A 19,261-nucleotide genomic window follows, 5' to 3' on the forward strand; every position below is an offset into this window, starting at 1 on the left:
CGAATTTGTTTGTTATCTATAAAGCGATCAATTTAGGAACACTAGAAGAGTGGTTGCCAACTGATTGCACTGCTAAATAAATGATGGAAGCCTTGAAGGCTAGGAATCGCGTCTCGTCTAATGTTGAGATTGTGACACATATGCAAAAACTCTTCAATTTGAGGTATGATGGTTCTAGTTGGGTTAAGGATAATAAAAGCAAGAGGTCCAAAAATTATACTCATAAAAAAACTCATGAAACCACCGACCATTCTGACAGTTTGGGTCCTAAGAAGCATCCTTTAAGAATGATGGTGACATCACTTCTTTTATAAGAAGAAATGTCACATAAAGAAAGACCGCAATAAATATAAAACTTGATTGTCTAAGCGTGAGCCTGTAGGTAATGATTCTTTGGCATTTATTTATGAATCCAACCTATCGGAAGCCCCATCTAGTTCATAGGGGCTAGATAGCCATACGTGGGTTCAAAAATCAGAGGAACTTAAATCATGATAAATCAAAGCTCATCGTAGAAAACAACAATAAAGTCAACATCGAGTTTGTGGGAGATGTCATTTTAATTCTAGATTCTGGTTTTAATTTGATATTAAGAAACACATTTTATGTAGCTTCCTTTAGAAGGAACTTAGATTCTGTATCATGTCTGGACATGTGCAATTACTATTTTGAATTTAAGAACAATATTGTTTCTATGTTTTTTAATTCAAATAAAGGTGGGTGTTGCAAAATGTCCAATGAATTGTACATATTGTGTTTAACTCCCAATGATTTATACGTTGCCTATATGGCTGAAAAAGTTATTTCCAAAAGACCTCTACCTAAGGAATAGTTTTATTCGTTATGGTATAAACGGCTTGGTCACATCTTTAGGGAAAGAGTGGAAATGCTGATAAAGACTAACATCCTGCCTGCTTAAAAGTGACTTAGAGACTTGCGTAGACTATTGTAGGGATAAGATAACTAAGGTAAAGAAAAAACTGTAGTCCGTAGTTGTGACCTATTGGAAGTCATCCACATCGATATTAGTGGACTATATACGGAAACTTTGTGTAGAAATTTTTATTTCATCACATTTATTGACGACTATTCCCGATTTGATTAATGAAAAATTTGAGTTTCTCGATAAGTTTAAGATTTTTTGGACTAAAGTGGAGAAACAGTTAGGAAAAGTCATAAATGTTGTTAGATCTTACCGGAGTGGTGAGTATTATGGCAGGCATGACGATGTTGGATAGTTTAAAAGGCTTGATGCCAAATACTTGGAGAATTTTAGGATAGAAGCTCAGTTTACTATACGTATGAATCTCGAATAAAATGGTCTGCCCGAAAGCACAATCGCACTTTTATAGATATAATGATGAGTATGATTAGTAAAATCAATTTACCTGATTTTCTATGAGGTGAAGCTTTGGAAATAGCCCATTACATATTAAATTGTGTTCCTACCAAAGCTGTTTAATTGACTCCTTTTGAGTTATGGACGCAAAGTTTGAACAATCTTAAGGTTTGGGAGTGACCTGCAGAAGTAAGGTTATATAATCAAACATTAAGTAAGTTGGGCTCTAGAACTACTTGATGTTACTTCGTATCTTACCCAAATCATTTGAAAGGGTATCGATTTTATAATCCTAATGGAGGCACAAGAATTGTGGAATCACAAATAGCAAAGTTTCTGGAGTTTGATGTGGCCAAAGAGGGTAACTGCTTAAAAACTACTAAGGATAAAAGTACGGTGGGAATCATTGTGTCTTTTTATTCACCTATACAGACGATTGTGGAGCTTCCTACACAACATATTGATGTTATTGATGTCCATGATCCTGTTATTGAGGTTATTCTTGATGAAGTTCTTAAAGCTCCTCAGATGTACGATGAGGTTGAAATAGGTCTACTCAGGAGATCCATCGGGGAGAGAAGATCAACTATACCATCAGGGAGAGCATGACAACGACATCGGCTGTGTAGTTGATCCATTGACTTTTGTAGATGTTGTTTCTTGTCCTCAGTCAGATTTGTAGCTGGATGAGATAAAAGATGAGATGCATCCATGAAACATAACAATGTTTGGGAGTTTGATTGTTATAAGCCCATCAGATGCAAATGGGTGTATAAGACTAAAATGGACTTTAAGGAAATATTGAAAGTATAAAGTCAGATTGGTAGTTAAGGGTTTTACTCTGAGAGAATGAGTAGACTATGAAACAACATTTTCCCCAATCTTAAAGATTCTTTTAGAGTGATCATGACATTAGTAGCTCATTTTGATATGGAGTTATACCAAATAGATGTCAAAACTGATCTTCTGATGGAGACCTTGATGAGGATATCTATATGGTGCAACCGGAAGGCTTTGCAATAGATGATTCAAGTATATTTGTGTGCAGACTAAAAAGGTCAACTTATGGCCTCAGGTAAGTTTCTAGACAATGGTACCTGAAGTTTCATAGTGTTGTTACTTCATTTAGTTTTGTTGATAACAAAGTGGATCATTATATATACTGTAAGGTCAGTGGGAAGAAATTTATTCTTCACATACTATAAGTAGACGATATTTTGCTTGTGAGCTTTGAAATATTGCATAAGACAAAATGGATGTTGTCGAAGAATTTTGACATGATAGACCTTGGCGAGGTGTCTTTTGTCCTTGGCATTGAGATCAATAGGGATCGTTTTCGCTGTGCATTGGGTTTGTCTTAGAGGGCATATATTGATCATATTTTGGAAAGATATAGCATGCAACATTGCAAGCCAAGAATTTCTCATGTCATTAAGGGTGATAAATTGAGTTTGTCACACCGTCCTCGTTCAAATATCGAGAAAGCCCAAATGATAAATGTACCTTATGCTAGTGCACTTAGATGTATCATGTATATTCAAGTTTGTACCAGACTAGACATTTCTTTTGCAACATGACTTCTAGGCAGATATCAGTCAAATCCAAGATACAATCACTAGGTTACTGTCAGGAAGGTTTTGAGATATTTAAAGAGGACAAGAGACTATATACTGATTTACAGACATGTTCAGACATTGCAGCTAGTAAGGCATTCAGATGTAGACTTTGCTAGCTGTTAGGATGACATAAAATCGACAACATAATATATCTTTATATTAGCAGGAGGCGTAATATCATGGAAAAGCGAGAAACAGAATCTATATTATCATCTACCATGCAAGTAAAGTTTGTAGCATGCTTTTCGGCCGCTGCTCAAACTATTTGGCTCCAGAACGTCATTTGGAAGTTGACTGTATTTAATTTTGTGATTAGGCACATACAATTGTATGATGACAATAACTTTATAGTGTTATTTATCAACAACAATAAAAGTCTCAAAGGGTATAAGCATATGGCGGTCAAGTTTTTTACCATAAAGTAAATAGTTCAGAATAGTGACATTGCAATAGAGTATATTTTAACAGATGATATGATTGAAGAACCACTAACTAAAAGTCTTCACCCTTGTGTGTTTGAACGACATGTCATTAGCATTAGGGGTGTGCAAAAGAATTGGGACCCGCCCGGATCGCTCAGGACTGCCCGGAACCAGACCGGAACTGGTGGTTCTCAAGGGAACCGGTCCAATTCCCAGTTCCAATTTTTTGGGAACCGGTGGGTACTGGTCCGGTTCCCGGTTCCTGGTGTGGAACCGCCCACCTGCCCACCCGAACCGGACCGGTAATATAATAATAATATATTTATTTTTAAAATTTTTAATTAAAAATCTGACCCAAAAAAAAAAAACTAAATCCCTAAACTAACATAACTCTCTGCTCTCTCATCTATGTACACTCAACGACTCAAGTCTCACGCTAAGTTGAGAAGTGAGAATCTCACGCTCACTCTTCTCTCCGACTCTCCAGCCTCGACTCTGTCTTCGTCTCTTCGGCCTCGTCTCCGTCTCTCCGGCCTCAACTGTCAACTCTCGACGGCTACACCTCTGGTCCTCGGTCTCGGTCTCGGTCGCCGTCAAGTAAGTTCAAATCCCTAATCTTTAATCTACTCACTAAATCCCTAAATCTGTAAGTTGTAGGTTTGTTTGTTTGTTTGGTCAATCTAGCTCAAAAACTCTAGAAAAAATAAAACCCTAAATCCTTAACCTCTATGTTGTTTGATTGTTTGGTCGGTCTAGAGAAAAGTTTTGATTAGAGGGCTTAGTTTAGTTGGAGAATGGCTCTGTGAATCGCGATCAGTCGAACCGCAAGATCAAATTTTTTGCTCTTCTTTTGAGAATCGCAATGCTAATTTGAATACACAGGGTCACTTTGTTATCTTACGTATGAGGTTAGTTCATGTCTGAAGCTCTTGTGTAGTTGGGATACCTTGGTCATTTTTCCCAATGATTGATGGGTACCCACTTGATTTATGGATGATGTGGTTAATAGAACTGATCGTAGTGTAGGAATTGTATGGAAAGTTATATTCTTTTCTTTTTGTTCTGCTGATCCGATGTTGGTCCACAGATTTTTTTCATATGTGATTGGCTTGGTCTATTTGGAGTATTGAAAACTCTTAAAGCCTTTTATCTAATATCTAAAGTTTGGCCTGAATTTTGTTGATACTATTCTTCTTTTTTTGCCAACCGAAATCGACTTATATTTTCCCTTTTTATCCGGGCAAAGTTCATCCTTTTTTTCCTCTGTTTTTGTATGATATTTGCTGTACTTTGCTTTCTTAGTCATTAGTCCTTAAGAGCAGCCCAAAACTCACAAAATGAAAGCAAACAAAACATTCTCACACCTGAAATAGAAAAAAGCCTCGTGATTTATGAAATAAGTTGTAACAATGTTTGATATACATGGGTTGAAGCCCTTACTTAACAGTCTGCATGGGTTGAAGCCCCTACTTTTCGATATAGCATATACACAAAGTCAATTCGCTTTAGTTTTGAATCTCGGATGACCTTAACTTTTATCCGTTGATGACATGTTGCTTGATTTGAGCAGGTGATCTATTAACATGTCAATGGAAGTAGAGAAATCCTATGATGCGATAACACCAATAATGGAATCAGAATCACTAGAACATGGAGGAGGGGAAGATGACTTTGAAGAGGCATCCAATACATATAAGGTATCTGGTTCTTGTCCTCGGCCTAGTAAGCAAAAATCAGTAGCTTAGCTTCATTTTCGTAAAGGCAAAACTGACGCGAACGAAAAACTTGAAATGTTTTGCAATTATTGTGGGACCAGGTATTTGTGCCATGTTGATAATGGCACTTCAAATGTGTTGAAGCATTTGAGAAAGTGCCTTAAGTATCCTCGCAATATAGATAAGAAGCAAAAATTGTTTGCATCACATAGAGTAGATGGGAATCAGATGACAATGGAAATACTAATACTGGAAGTGCTAGTGTTTTAACGACATGGAAGTTTGATCAGGAGAAATGTAGTCAAATGCTTGTTCGAATGATTATAATTGATGAACAATCATTTTCGATGGTTGAGCGTGTTGGATTTCGTGATTATACCAATCAATTACAGCCTCTGTTCAAGCATGCGTCGCGATTTACGGTGGCTAGAGATTGCATGAAGTTGTATTTTTGTGAAAAAAAAAGTTTGAAGGCTTCCTCTCGTAAGCTTAATTCTAGAATCGCACTCACGACTAATACATGGAGTTCCCTTTAGAATTTGAACTATTTATGTCTCACCGCACATTTTATTGATGAAAACTGGAAATTGAAGAAAAGAATCATCAATTTTGCGATGATGCCTTGTCACAAGGGCAGGGATATTGGAAAGGTTGAGAAATGCATTTACAAGTGGGGAATAGAGAAAAAAAGTGTCAACAATCACAGTGGATAATGCTAGTTCGAATGATGTTGCCATTGGTTATTTGAAAGAAAAGTTTGCAAGAGATAAACTATTGATCTTAGATGGTGAAGTTTTACACATAAGGTGCACGGCTTATATATAAAACTTGATTGTGAGGGATGGCTTAGCTGAGGTACGCGATTCTATTGCACGTATTCGTAACGTGGTGAGGTATGTGAGAAGTTCGCCCATGAGAGCTAAAACATTTCAAGATTGCATTGAGAAAACAAGGATCACTTATAAGGGTTCAGTTTGTCTTGATGTCTTCACTAGGTAGAACTCCACTTACCTATTGTTAGACATCGCCATAAAGCTAAGAAAAGCTTTATTGTTCTTCATCTTCATCTATACTTGTTATTGTTATGTTTTCAGGAGGTTGGAACTTGGAGTTTTAGAGCACTCAAAGCTTGAGAAGTTATTTGCTGCTATTATTCCTGCGTAAGTTCATGTTCTTCAATACAAAGTGTCTGTAAATATTAAACACTGTTATTTTAAACTCGTTTCATCTATACTCATTGTTGTTTTGTGTTAAGGATGTTGGAACTTGAAGTTAAAGAGCTCTTAAAGCTTGAGAAGTTGTTTGCTCTTTTTATTTCTAAAAATAGGAGAGTTGTTGTTTTGTTTGCTTGCTGACTATTGTGAACTTGTGGCAAACTTGGTGGGATTGGTTCCATGGACCCACCCGGAAATCGGACCAGACCAGCGGTCCGGTTTCCGGGTGGGTCCATGGAACCGATGGGTGGTTCTCGGTTCCAATTTTTTGAAACCAGTCCTTAGCGGGCGATCCACGGTTCAGGGTTGGAAACTGCCCACCCTGACCATGTTTACCCCTAATTAGCATGGGCTTAGGAGCATCATGAGATGCTATTGTTTAGTGGGAGCTATTTTGTTTTTGCTCTGATAAAGGGGAAAATTATTAAAATAGTCCTAAACCTATTACAATTGTGCTATTTCAATCCTAAACCTTTTGTATTTATGTCAATTCAGTCTATTTGGCCAATTTTGGCCAGTCGCCGCTAACGTGGACGTCGGCCGGCCAACGCTGATATGACAATTTAAAATATTTTTTTGAATTATTTTTATTTTCTTTTTCCCTTTCTTTTTTTTTTCTTTCCCTTCATCTTCAACCTCTAGCAGATCACCGACCAGCAATCGGCCAGAGGAGTGGGCCAGTAAGGTTGGCCTTGCCGGTCTCCACCTTTGGCCGGACCGGCAACCGGCTAAAGGTTGAAGACAAATGGAAAGAAAATAAATAAAATAAAAAAATCGAAAAAAATATTTAAAAATTACCATGTCAGTGTTAATTGGCGTCCACATCAGCACCGACCGGCCAAAATTGGCCGAATGGACTGAATTGATATAAATGCAAAAGGCTTAGAATTGAATTGGCACAAAAAAAGGTAAATGATTGAATTGACACAATTGCAATAGGTTCATGATTGTTTTGATAATTTTTGTTTTGGTAATTTTCCTTTAATAAAGTTTACATATGTGTTTATTATATTTTGTAACATTTTGATATGTATCAACTGTTTTGCATTCAATAAAGTGTTTATATATGTGTTTTTATCATGTTGATACATATATCTAATGAAAATCCACATGTATTGTGTAAATCTTGAGTAAAGGCTACATGCATTCAGTTATTAGCAAGATATGTTTTGTTATACATAAAGTAATGTTAACTACAAGGATAAGACATATATAGATTCCAAGGATATTCTCTAATAATACATCCGATTTTGTGACACTTAAGGAAAGAGAATGTAGACTGACAAAAGAGATGACACTTAAGGTATCACTTTCTATAAGGTGTTATCCATTGCTACACTACCATATTGAATCTATATCTGTGGAGTTAAAAGCACTCGTGACCATAGAAGGCTCTATGTGTATTCATGCAGATATCTTAATGATTCGGTGTTTGAGATTTTATGAGATCGGATTGACTATTAAGAATAATCTCTAGACCAACATAATTGTGCGCCTATACAATACAATTTCAGCCCAAGTGAGAGGATGTAAGAGTTTTTCTGATGTGACCTACATTAATTGAGATTATAATTTACCGTTTTAGGGGATTTTTCTAATAAGGTAATATATAAAAAATCTTAATTAGTCTAATATAGTGCTGGTTTGTGTGGGCCAACTAAAGCCCGGCTTGCAATGAGAAGTTCCGTACCTTAAAACTCTATAAATAGTGTTCAAGCCTCATGATATTCGTGAGTAGAGGTAATAGAGAAGAAAAACACTTGAGTTATGGATTTGGAATCCAAATTAGGTGCGCAAATTACTTTTTCTTAATTATTATGTTCTAGGTTACGACTATGGAGATTTTGGAGTGCCGTTTTCGCTGCTTACAATTTTAACAAAAAAAAGTGCGACTGTAGGCCTACACGAAATTGTAGAGAATTGTTCGCTCATGCGTGTGTAGCATGAATGTGATTCCTCAGCTCTGCTCTATCAAAAGAAAAGTTTGAATATCATGAATTCAGCATAGTCTTCCTATAAAAAGCAAAAAAAAAATATTGAGAAAGTCAAATGATCGAGCAATAGAACAGATAGAACAAGAAAATAAATCGGACATCAGATTTACGTGGTTCGGTCAGAGTGACCAACATTCACGGGGAGAGCAGCACGAAATTTCACTCTAGATCAAGTGATACAACAGAAATTGCAACTACACTTGAGTCACTCAAACAAGTGTTTTTCAAGTCTCAATTACATCCGATAACTTACGCAATGTTTAGCCCCATAATTTCTCACGAAATAATATCTTAATCTCACAAAGGAAACACAAATCTTAGTATAAAATTTAATCACTGTAAAAACTTGAACTTTTAGTGTAATTCGACGAACAAAATCAAGCACTCAGCTTTAAACGGGGCTTCACTGCTTCTCACCAACAACAGCTTGCCCAAAGTGCCCACAACCGAATGTATATATAGCCAAAAAGAAAAACCTTCAAAAGCCAACGTCAACAAGGATTAGGAAATAATAGGATACGGTCAACAAGTCCAATTTGGTGTACTTTCCTCTTCTGACTTTTCTTTGGCCGACTAGGTGTTTCCTTTCTTTGACACAATTGGACTTTCCTTTTTCAACGGGCGAAAACTCCGGCTCACATTCGGAAAGCTAATTTCCGATACTTGCCTTAAAAAAAAAATTTATTTCTAAAATTCAGATTTTTGTTTCGGGTTCTCAATACATAATTTCACCGGAGACTTTGCTGACTTCATGATATTCAAACTTTTTTTCTCATGTAGCAAAGTTGAGAATCATATTTAGGATTTGTTTAGCAACGTTTCTGTTTTTCTGTTTTTTTATTCTTTTGTTCTCCGGAACAGAAAAAGAACATAAATCCGTTTAGTAACGTCAGTTGGTTTTTTTGTTTCCCGGAACAGAAAAGTGGTCAGGGAATATATTTGGAACACAAATAAAAAGTAAAAAAAAATCTAATTTTCTGTTTCTGGAATAAAGAGAGAAACAATAGAGAAACAAGATTAGTTTTCTCTCTTTCACAAGATATTCTCATAGCAAACCCCAAATCCCAAACCCTAAACCTTAACACTCAAACCCTCAAACCCTAAACCCCAAAACCTTAAACCTCAATACCCAAACCCTAAAACCCCAAAACCCAAATCCCTAAAACCCTAAACCCAAACCCTAAACCTTCTAAACCCCAAATCCTAAACCTAAAAAGCCAAACCCTAAAATCCGAAACACTAAACCCTAAATCCCAAAACTCCAAACCTGAAACCCTAAAACATAAACCCTAAATCGTAATTCCAAACCCTAAATCCTAAAACACTAAACCGCAAAACCCCGAATCATAAACCATAAACTATAAACCCCAAACCCTATACCCTAAATCCCAAACCCCAATACCCTAAACCCTAAACCACTAAAGCCCAAACCCTTAAACCCCAAACCTGAAATACTAAACCCAAAACCTCAAAACCGAAATCCTTAAACCCTAACCCCTAACCCCAAATCCTAAAATCCTAAAATCATACACCCTAAACTACAATTTTCGTGACCACCACCTGGTATTTGCTTTGTCTATAAGGAGTAATTTTCTTTATGATTGTAATAAGGTCATCTAATTCTATATCATAATATATTATTATTCTATTTCTAATCCAATTTTATCCAAACACAAATTGTTAAGTCCCCTAAATTGCACTGTCCTTGATCACCACCAGGTATTTGCTTTGTCTATAAGGAGTAATTTTTTTTAAGATTGTATTAAGGTCATCCAATTCTATATCATAATATATTTTTATTCTATTTCTAGTCCAATTTTATCCAAACACGAATTGTTAAGTTTCCACCGAAAATTTTATAATTAAATGAAAAAATTGGGAGTAGAAATTTTTAGTGTCCTACCAAACACATTTCTATTCTTTTTCTACTTCGGGAATAGAAATTTTGTATAATTACTAAACGTGTTTTTTACTCAAAAACTCGTCTAGGGAATAAAAATAAAAAAAATTATTTCTAAATAGAAATTAGTTTTGGGAATAGAAACTTTACTAAACAGATCCTCGTTCACCATTTTTTGGCTTTTTATAGGAAGACTCTGCCGACTTCATGATATTCAAACTTTTCTTCCGATTGAGCAGAGCTGATATGAGCAGACAATTCTCTACGGTTCCATGTAGGCCTGCAGTCGCACTTTCTTCCTTATCTTCTCCTTCTGTTTTCTCGCGAAGTAGAAAGCTCATAAGAAGGACGAAGATTGGTAGGTGTAATCGCTAGGGCGAAAGCAACAGAGTTTTTGAAGCTAGGGAGGTGGGTTTTTGTTTGGTCCTTTTTCTTCACAGATAAGAATTGAAACGCCATGCTTTTTTTGTTGTCTTCCCGGCGTTGTGTTTGAACCTGTTTATCACATCACCGCTTTGTATTTGATGAAGTCATATCATAGGATGGATTTCCTCCATATTTTCCTGAGTTTCTGTAGCTGGGTCTATCTGTCTGTGAGGCTAAAGGAAATTGTTGTTAGAAACTCTTTACAACGTTCAGAGCATGCTAACGATAATTGTTTCACTTATGCTTCTGATGAACTATACTAAATTGGTGAATTTTGCTTATTTTAGATTTATGGTTTGCTTGTTCGTGTAGGTTTAGTTATTCAATAATCAGTCTTCAGAGAACTCATGTGGTAATATTGACTGCAGGGCTTAATCTTCGACATCGATAGTTATTAATAGAGTCCATCGAGTTTGAGCAGAGACTGCAAACTCTATCAGTGGAAGAACATGAATTTCAGGTAAACCAAGTTTGTGAGTTTAGTCGAACTGCGGATGATCTGCTGAGTGGTGATGTTATACTCTTGTCTATGTCGCTAGCTTGCATTTCTCTCTGTCATTTTCACCAAGTTCTGTCAGAACATAGAACTTTTCCTCATGAAAGGTGGTTCAATCACGAGCATTACCCATCTCTATAATTCTGAGTTGCTTGTTCTTTTGGTTGCCATTGTAAAGAAACATAGTCGTGGATAGTTGTCTGCATTTTCACTTTGTGATGTTACAGTTTTTAACCTACAAGCAGTTTTGATGCCTTTGTTGTCTCAGATTCTAACAAGCTCTACGAGAAGTTGATTTCATCTCCTTATTGTGTATATCGTTTGGTCAGGTTCAAAGATTTCAGTTCGAAGAAATCATGGAACTTGGAGCAGCGAGATGCCACTAGGCACAGGCTTTGGCCAACCAAATTTAGAATAACTGAGAACCAAATTCTTGATCCGCGAGAGCCATTTCTCCAAAATTGGAACAGGGTATTCTTGATCTCGTGTGTTTTCGCACTAGCTTTGGACCCGCTGTTTTTCTACATCCCTGTGATTGATGTTGATAAGTGCCTTGATTCAGACAACAGAACAATGATCATTGCATCCCTCTTTCGAACTGTAATCGATGCGTTTTACATTTTCCACATAATCCTCCAATTTCGTATCGGGTACGTAATCCCTTCTCCAAGAGCATTTGGAAGAGAGGATTTAGTTAATGATCCATCATGTATATCGCGAAGATACTTATGGTCGTACTTCTTCCTTGATATCCTAGCTATTCTTCCGATCCCGCAGGTATGAAACCCTACTCTGGTTCCATTTAATTTCTCTAGTGAAACGTAGTTTGGAGCATTCTCAAAGTTATTATTAGTCCTTCACTTCACAGTCCCTTTACTCGATCGGCAGGTTGTGGTATTTTTAATCATCCCCACACTCCACGGGCCAGTTGCTTTAATGACAAAGGAGTCACTGAAGTTCATCATTTGTGGCCAATATATACCGAGAATTATTAGGATCTATCCACTGTACAAGGAAGTGACAAGAACATCTGATATACTTTATGAAACAGCCTGGGCTGGGGCTGCCTTCAATCTTCTGCTTTACATGTTAGCCAGTCACGTAAGTTATCTATTTCAAGTTTTTAATCTTTCGTTTTCTGAACTTTTTTTCAATCAGTGTAATCTGTGCCGGAACTGTCATGTTCTTTTTGGAATTACCAGGTTTTTGGAACTCTTTGGTACTTATTCTCGATCGATCGGGAAGTTAGGTGCTGGCACGAGGAGTGTCGAAGACAAGGCTGTGACTCTTCATATTTATACTGCAGCACAGCACGGGAACAGATATATGCATTTCTTGACACTGCTTGTCCTCTGATTGATCCCGATGACATTGAGAATTCGACAGAGTTCAGCTTCGGAATATTCATCGATGCCCTCCGGTCTCGCGTGGTGGAGTCGAAAGACTTTTCAAAGAAGTTATTCTACTGCTTTTGGTGGGGATTGCGCAATCTTAGGTACGTTTAACTTCATTGCCGCTTTCCTTCTTGGTTAAGAGGACAAGCTTCTAAAGTCACCCTTTGTGCAGCTCTTTGGGTCAAAACCTAAAAACAAGCACCTTTCAGGGGGAGATTGTCTTTGCTGTCTGCATGGCTCTAACCGGTTTGGTCTTGTTTGCATTGCTCATCGGTGATTTGCAGGTATTCTAGCTCCGGGAAAATTACTAAAAATGTCCTAAACTTATTGTAATTGTGCCAATTCAGTCCTAAACAGATTTTTTTGTCAATTAAGTCTTAAACCTTTTGCATTTGTGTCAATTCAGTCTATCCGGCCAATTTTAGTCGGAAATCGCTGACATGAACGTCGGCCGTCCTATGTGACGCGGATGTGACGCGGCCAGTGTTACCGTGGATATTTTAAATAAAATTTTGAATTTTTTATTTAATTTTTTCTTTTCTTTTCTTTATTCTTTTTCTTTTTTCCAGCACTTAGGGCCGGCTAGGGCGCGTGGCCCCTCGCCCCGATCTGGCGAGGGCCGCAGTAGCCTCACCCAATCTGGGTGAGCGAGGGCGTCATAGCCCTTGCCCAGACACAGGGTGGGCCGTGACGCCCTCGCTCGGGGCTAGCAAGGGCCGCGGCACCCTCGCCCAGTGACGGCAAAGGTGTCCCGGACCTAAGGTTTGGAAAAAAGAAAAATAAAGTAAAGAAAAGAAAAGAAAAGAAAAAATATTAAAATATTATTTAAAAATGTTCACGTCAGCGCCGACCGTGTGCCGGTCGTACCACATGGGATGGCCGATGTCCATGTCAGCGATTTCCAGCTAAAATTAGCCAAATGGACTGAATTGGCACAAATGCAAAATGTGTAGAACTCAATTGACAAAAAAAAGTTTAGGTTCGGATTGACAAAATTGCTATAGGTTTAGGATTTTTTTGATAATTTTCGCATCCTGCTCTGGGTCGGTTGTTCTTCTCTACTGGGACATTGAATTCGCAATGATTCTAGAGCCCACTTTTGCAATATGATTGAATTTGAGAACTCAATACATAAGAATGAGAACTTAAGCAAGAAAATGAAATTGAGAACCTCAGGGGGTGCGTTGAACTAAAATTCCCAGAAAAACCATGTTGCTGTCACAGAAATATCTGCAGTCCACTACAGTTAGAAGAGTAGAAGAGATGAGAGCGAGGAGGCAAGATGCAGAGCAATGGATGTTGCGTCGTAAGCTTCCAGAGGGTTTAAAAGACCGAATGAGGCGGCACGTACAGTACAAATGGCAAGAGACGAGAGGTGTCGAGGAAGAATCTTTGATCAGGAACCTCCCTAAAGATCTCCGTAGGGACATAAAGCGTCACCTTTGCCTGGACCTTCTAATGAGAGTGAGTATCCTTTCGACTTTCTCTGTGTCTGTTGACACAATTGGACTTCTCCGATGCTGAACATGAAATATTGATCGAAACTTTTGGATGCATTGCCTGACTTATGGTTTCTTTCAGGTGCCCCTGTTTGAGGTAATGGATGAACAATTGTTGGACGCAATGTGCGATCACCTCAAGCCAGTCCTGTACACAGAGAAGAGCTCAATTGCGCGCGAGGGGGACCCAGTCGATGAGATGCTCTTCATCATGCAAGGCAGGTTGGTGACCACGACCACAAATGAAGGGAGATGCTTCAACTCAGTCCATTTACAGGCAGGTGATTTCTGTGGAGAGGAATTGCTTACTTGGGCATTGGACCCAAATTCCTCCTCCAATCTTCCCACCTCAACGAGAACCGTAGAAGCTATTACAGAGGTAGAAGCCTTCGCGTTCACTGCCTATGACCTGAAGTCTGTGGCCTCTCAATTTCGGCGTCTTCACAGCAGGCAGCTCCAACATACTTTCAGGCAAAGCTCGAAACTCACCTTTCTCTCTGTGGTGTCGTGTTCATTGTTTTTCTACGCAGGTCCAAAGATTGCCTCCAGCCATGCATATTCGCAGAACTTTCCTTTCCATTGTACGGAACTTACATAATTATTTAAAGAAGGAAGGGTTTGGTAATATTTTTCGGATATATTTGCATTCAGGTTCTACTCGCAACAATGGAGAACATGGGGAGCTTGCTTTATACAAGCCGCTTGGCGCCGATACTGCAAGAGGAAGCACGATAAGGCTTTGCGCGATGCAGAAGACAGGTTACATGATGCTTTAGCAAAGGATGGTGGCGCTTCGCCAAGCCTTGCTGCTACTTTATATGCATCAAGATTCGCAGCCAAGGCATTGAGTAATTTAAGGAAAAGTGGTAGCCCGAAGCCGCCGCAGAGGTTACCTCCGCTCATGCCTCAAAAGTCAAAAGCCAGCTGAACCTGATTTCACAGCCGATGGCGTTTACTAGAGATTCTTCCAACTCTTCAGCTCAATTATGGCACGGTTAGAGATGTTTCTACTCAGATGTGATGTGCACATAGACAACTTAGCAATATGATGCAGTATTTTGATCTCGGTAAATGATTCAGACTGTGCTGTAAAATGCCATACCTCGCCTCGAGAAAAGAGAGATTTTCTTGCACGCCCTCTGTTACCGTGATGTTTTGCTGAGTTCTCTTTTGTCATGTCAAAGAAGCTTAACTGTGTCGAATACCACCTAATCGCAGGCTTATCGAACCAACACAGGAGCGCAGTTGTCACTTCCCTATAGTCTTTACTATGAGAAATGTCCATAGTTTTCTCTGACTTCCATTCAGATATCAACATGATGTTACAAGGCAGTGATATAATCGGGTTCACTACCTTATCAAGTACATCGCACCATCGTGAGCATTAGAGAGGACGAGTTATTGAAGATTTTTCCAGGGCAGCAATTGAAACAGGCAAGAACCCCGAGCAATGCAAATGATCGTTTCCGAAGAATTCACGCAAACTGACCCCGTTGTACCATCCGCAAGCGAAGTGCATCTCAATTTAATGAAGATGACGCTTCTTTTAGCCCCCAAAACAATATTGCATGCACTTTGTGTGCTTTAAAACAGTGGTAGCTCAATAAAGTATCCACAGCAGGAGTGCACAATTCTGCTGAAGCAATATTCGCGAAACATAAAGCATTCAACTTTGTTCCTTAGCATGCTTGCGCTCGGGTCACAAGAATCTAAGAGAAGATCGATTCCAAGTTCAATTAATGAACCTGATAAATGAACGATTATAAGGTTTGTAGAGATTGCGAAAAGTTCAATAGATTTCTCCACATGCATAGAGAATGAGGCTACTTCAAGCTAAAACCATATTGATTTCGAAGAACAGCTCAAACACCAAATCACATAAATGACCAAGGAAATTTCTTATCAGCTCAAACACCAAATCATTGAAAATTGTTGCTATTTTTTGTTATTTTGAAATTTCTTTTTTATAATTGGAATTCAAATAGTACTTATATTTAATTATTGTTAATATTTTAATAATATTACTTATATATATAAATAGATCTAACAATTACATAATTTATGTCGATCCAACATAAAACTCAAAGACTCATTACATATAGGACCGGTTTGGAAAAGATAGTAGCGATGTCAAATCGAGATATATAGACCAAGCAATCGCGCGATACAAAACAAGTTAGGACTAATACGAAAGTAGAGATTTCTAATTTGGGTAGACCAATTCGTCACGCAAACAATGTATGCTCCTCTCATAGTGCAAGGTGAAAAAAGCAGAACACCAGCGGCACGTCAAGGGCTTCGCTTGAATACTATCCAAGGAACTCCATTCGGTGCCCCCTAATCACAAGGAGGTCTTGTTATGTCTTCACCGGAAAAATTGTCCAGAAAGTCTTAAACATATCGTACTTTTGTCAATTTTGATCGGAAATTGCTTACGTGGACATTTTGAATTAATATTTTTAGAATTCTTTATGATTTTTTTTCTTTTTTCCCTTTAATTTATTATTTTTTTCTGGATTTTGGTGGGATGGCCGACAAGGGTCGCCGGTCGACCCTTACTGGCCACAGGCGAGGGCATCGCGGCCCTTGCTGCCCACTAGCCGAGGGCTCGCCGCCCTTGCTAGACAAGGGCTTGGCGGCCTTGGCCGGCCAAAGCGAGGGCACACGAGCCCCCGCTCGGGGCTAGCGAGGGCCGCGAAGCCCTCGCTAGATCTAGGCAAGGGCTCGCGAGCCCTCGCTTTGGCCGGTGAGGGCATCGCAGCCCTCGTCGGCCATCCCTCCAAAACCCTAAAAAAAAGTAAAGAAAAGGGAAAAAAAGGATAAAATACCATAAAAAGTTCAACAAAATATTAAAATATTATTAAAAATATCAACGTCAGCGCCGGCCATGCCATGTAGGACGGCCAGCGTCCTCATAAGTAAATTTTAGGCCGAATGGACTCAATTGGCAAAAAGCGAAAAGATTTATGACTGAATTGGCAAAATGGAAAGGTTTAGAACTAAATTGGCAAAAGTGCAATAGGTTCAGGATATTTTAGATAATTTTCCCTGTCTTTACTACTAGCTTAAACTTGCAGAAATTGTCCAATCAGTCATAAACCTATTGTACGGATGCCAATTTAATCATAAACTCTCTAATTTTGCTAAATTCAGTCTTCAACCTTTATGTGAAATTATAATACAGTCATTTTGGCTATTTTTCATCGTAAATCACTGGCGTGGTGATATTTTACGTAGGATGACTGGCGATGACTAGACCTGTGCGTAAGAGATTTCCAGCGAAAATTGATCGGAATGACTATATTGAAATTTCGCGCAAACGTTTAGGACTCAATTGGTACAATCGAAAAATTTACAACTGAATTGACATTTGTACAATAGGTTGGGACTGATTGGGTAATTTTCTCAATAGTCATGCAAGGGCCACGGGTTAAAAAACGACGGAGAGAAAAGAATAACCAAACAAAGCGAGTGAACTTGCCATAGACAACGCATCGAGTTAGAATTTTATTAGCTATTGTTACATACTTTGAATTTTGCCCCCTAATTATTCACCAGAAAAATAAGGAAGATGAAAAACGTGGGGAGACGATTCGTGGAGCATCGACATCTGGTGACCTCCGAGAAGTCCAGCATCCTTTTATTGACTCGTGAAATTTGACAATGTGCATTTTCCCCCCTTGCGACTTGGTTTTATAAAGTCTTTGCACGAGTCCCATAATTAATTTCTCGATATTATATAGAAATAGAAAGATCATATTTTAATTGGCTTTTTCTTTTGTTGGTCAATATATTTAATTTGGCTTCGCTTGCCATTTTTTAATATTTTGCTCGGCTCTAATGAAGTTGACATTAGAGTCACGCTCTAGGAGCCGACCACCAATGATCGGAAGGCCTCTAGTCTCGAAATTTTAATTGCTAATGTTCCTTTCCATCGCAACTTGCTAACTAATCCAAAGACGAAAAATATCTCGGAATTCGTCGTTGAATTCGTTAAGGATTCGATACGGGTCGTGTCGAGCCGGGCCTCGAGGGCGTCGTCCTTTTAGAGGTGATCGAAAGGAGGGTCTTGGCTAGGCCCGGACATCATATCCGGACTCATCGTCCACACTCGCTCGTTGTAAAAAAAAAATTGTATTTAGATTTCGGGTCCAAGGCGAACCGGGATTTGCAATCAAATGATGTTTGATCAGACCCGTCCAAAAATTATCTCAGAACTCATCGGGTCCGACCGGCCTGGCCGACGAGCACGCCGTATTAGCGACTACTTAAGCAATATTTTATAGCTAATGATCTTTTATTAAGAGAGAGAGAGTTGACTAGCGAAGTCAATATCAAGAGCAACAAACGTCCTCTCTCTCTCTCTCAATCCGCGTCTGGCAAAATTTGTGGACCTCGGCGGCATTAAGATCGTATTCATGCATTAAAAAATCGTAGTACCTACGCAACTCTAGGACCGCGACTTTATTCTAATTCGCTTCCGTCGTTAATTAGTAAATTTTGCTAATAAAATACACTAAAGAGTAGACCGACCATGTAAACGGAGTCACGGTCCACCCCTTTTCTATCTAACATTATTTAATGTGGGTCATGCAAAACTCCTTTTGGAAAAGCAACATGGCAAAATCGTAAAGAGCAAGCTCGTGTGGTGTGGATCGAAGGTGTTCTGCTAGAAAAATCCGAACGGTCCGATGCGCATCAGATCTGATCGAACGATCCACGGCGAATTTGTAATGGCGAGCTCGCTATAAATGCTTCGGTTCCGAAATCAATTTAGCTCTTGATAGGTAGCTGGTTACTGTATGATCGCGCTAAATATACGCCAGATCGATAGTGAGCCCACTATACAAGAGCTACTTGTAATTGGTTATGCGGGATTTGTTGTCCTTGGATCCATGGTGTGGTCAAGAGTTTCCTCATTGAAAAAGGGAGCTTTCGTTCCTACGAGAGGCTCCATAAATGCATTCATTATTTTAAAGTGTCTTGTATGTCTCGCGCCCTCAATTGTCCAGATATCTTTGTCTTGCCCGTTGACATGCAATACCCCTTTGTTATCGTGATGATCTCGACGTCCGAACGAGACGACAGAGACACGAAGCCTTTTAAAGTCTTGGTCATGACCAATGAAGTTTAAATATTTACCTAGTCATTTTGTGGAGATTTTTCTGAGGGCTCTGATCCATTTTCCAAGCCTGACAGGTCCACGCAACGATTTTCCCAAGGGGCGACTCTTCTTTACGCTTCTG

General features: G+C 38.8%; 1 pseudogene; it reads left to right on the forward strand.

Moving 5' to 3' along the window:
- Positions 1-10,970: 10,970 nt before the first annotated feature.
- LOC130134469 (probable cyclic nucleotide-gated ion channel 10) lies at positions 10,971-15,148 on the forward strand (annotated as a pseudogene).
- Positions 15,149-19,261: the final 4,113 nt, after the last annotated feature.

This window comes from Syzygium oleosum, unplaced genomic scaffold (assembly GCF_021117445.2).
Source record: "Syzygium oleosum isolate NSW1041296 unplaced genomic scaffold, Sole_v2.1 Sole_v2.32, whole genome shotgun sequence".
In the NCBI taxonomy this organism is placed as follows: domain Eukaryota; kingdom Viridiplantae; phylum Streptophyta; class Magnoliopsida; order Myrtales; family Myrtaceae; genus Syzygium; species Syzygium oleosum.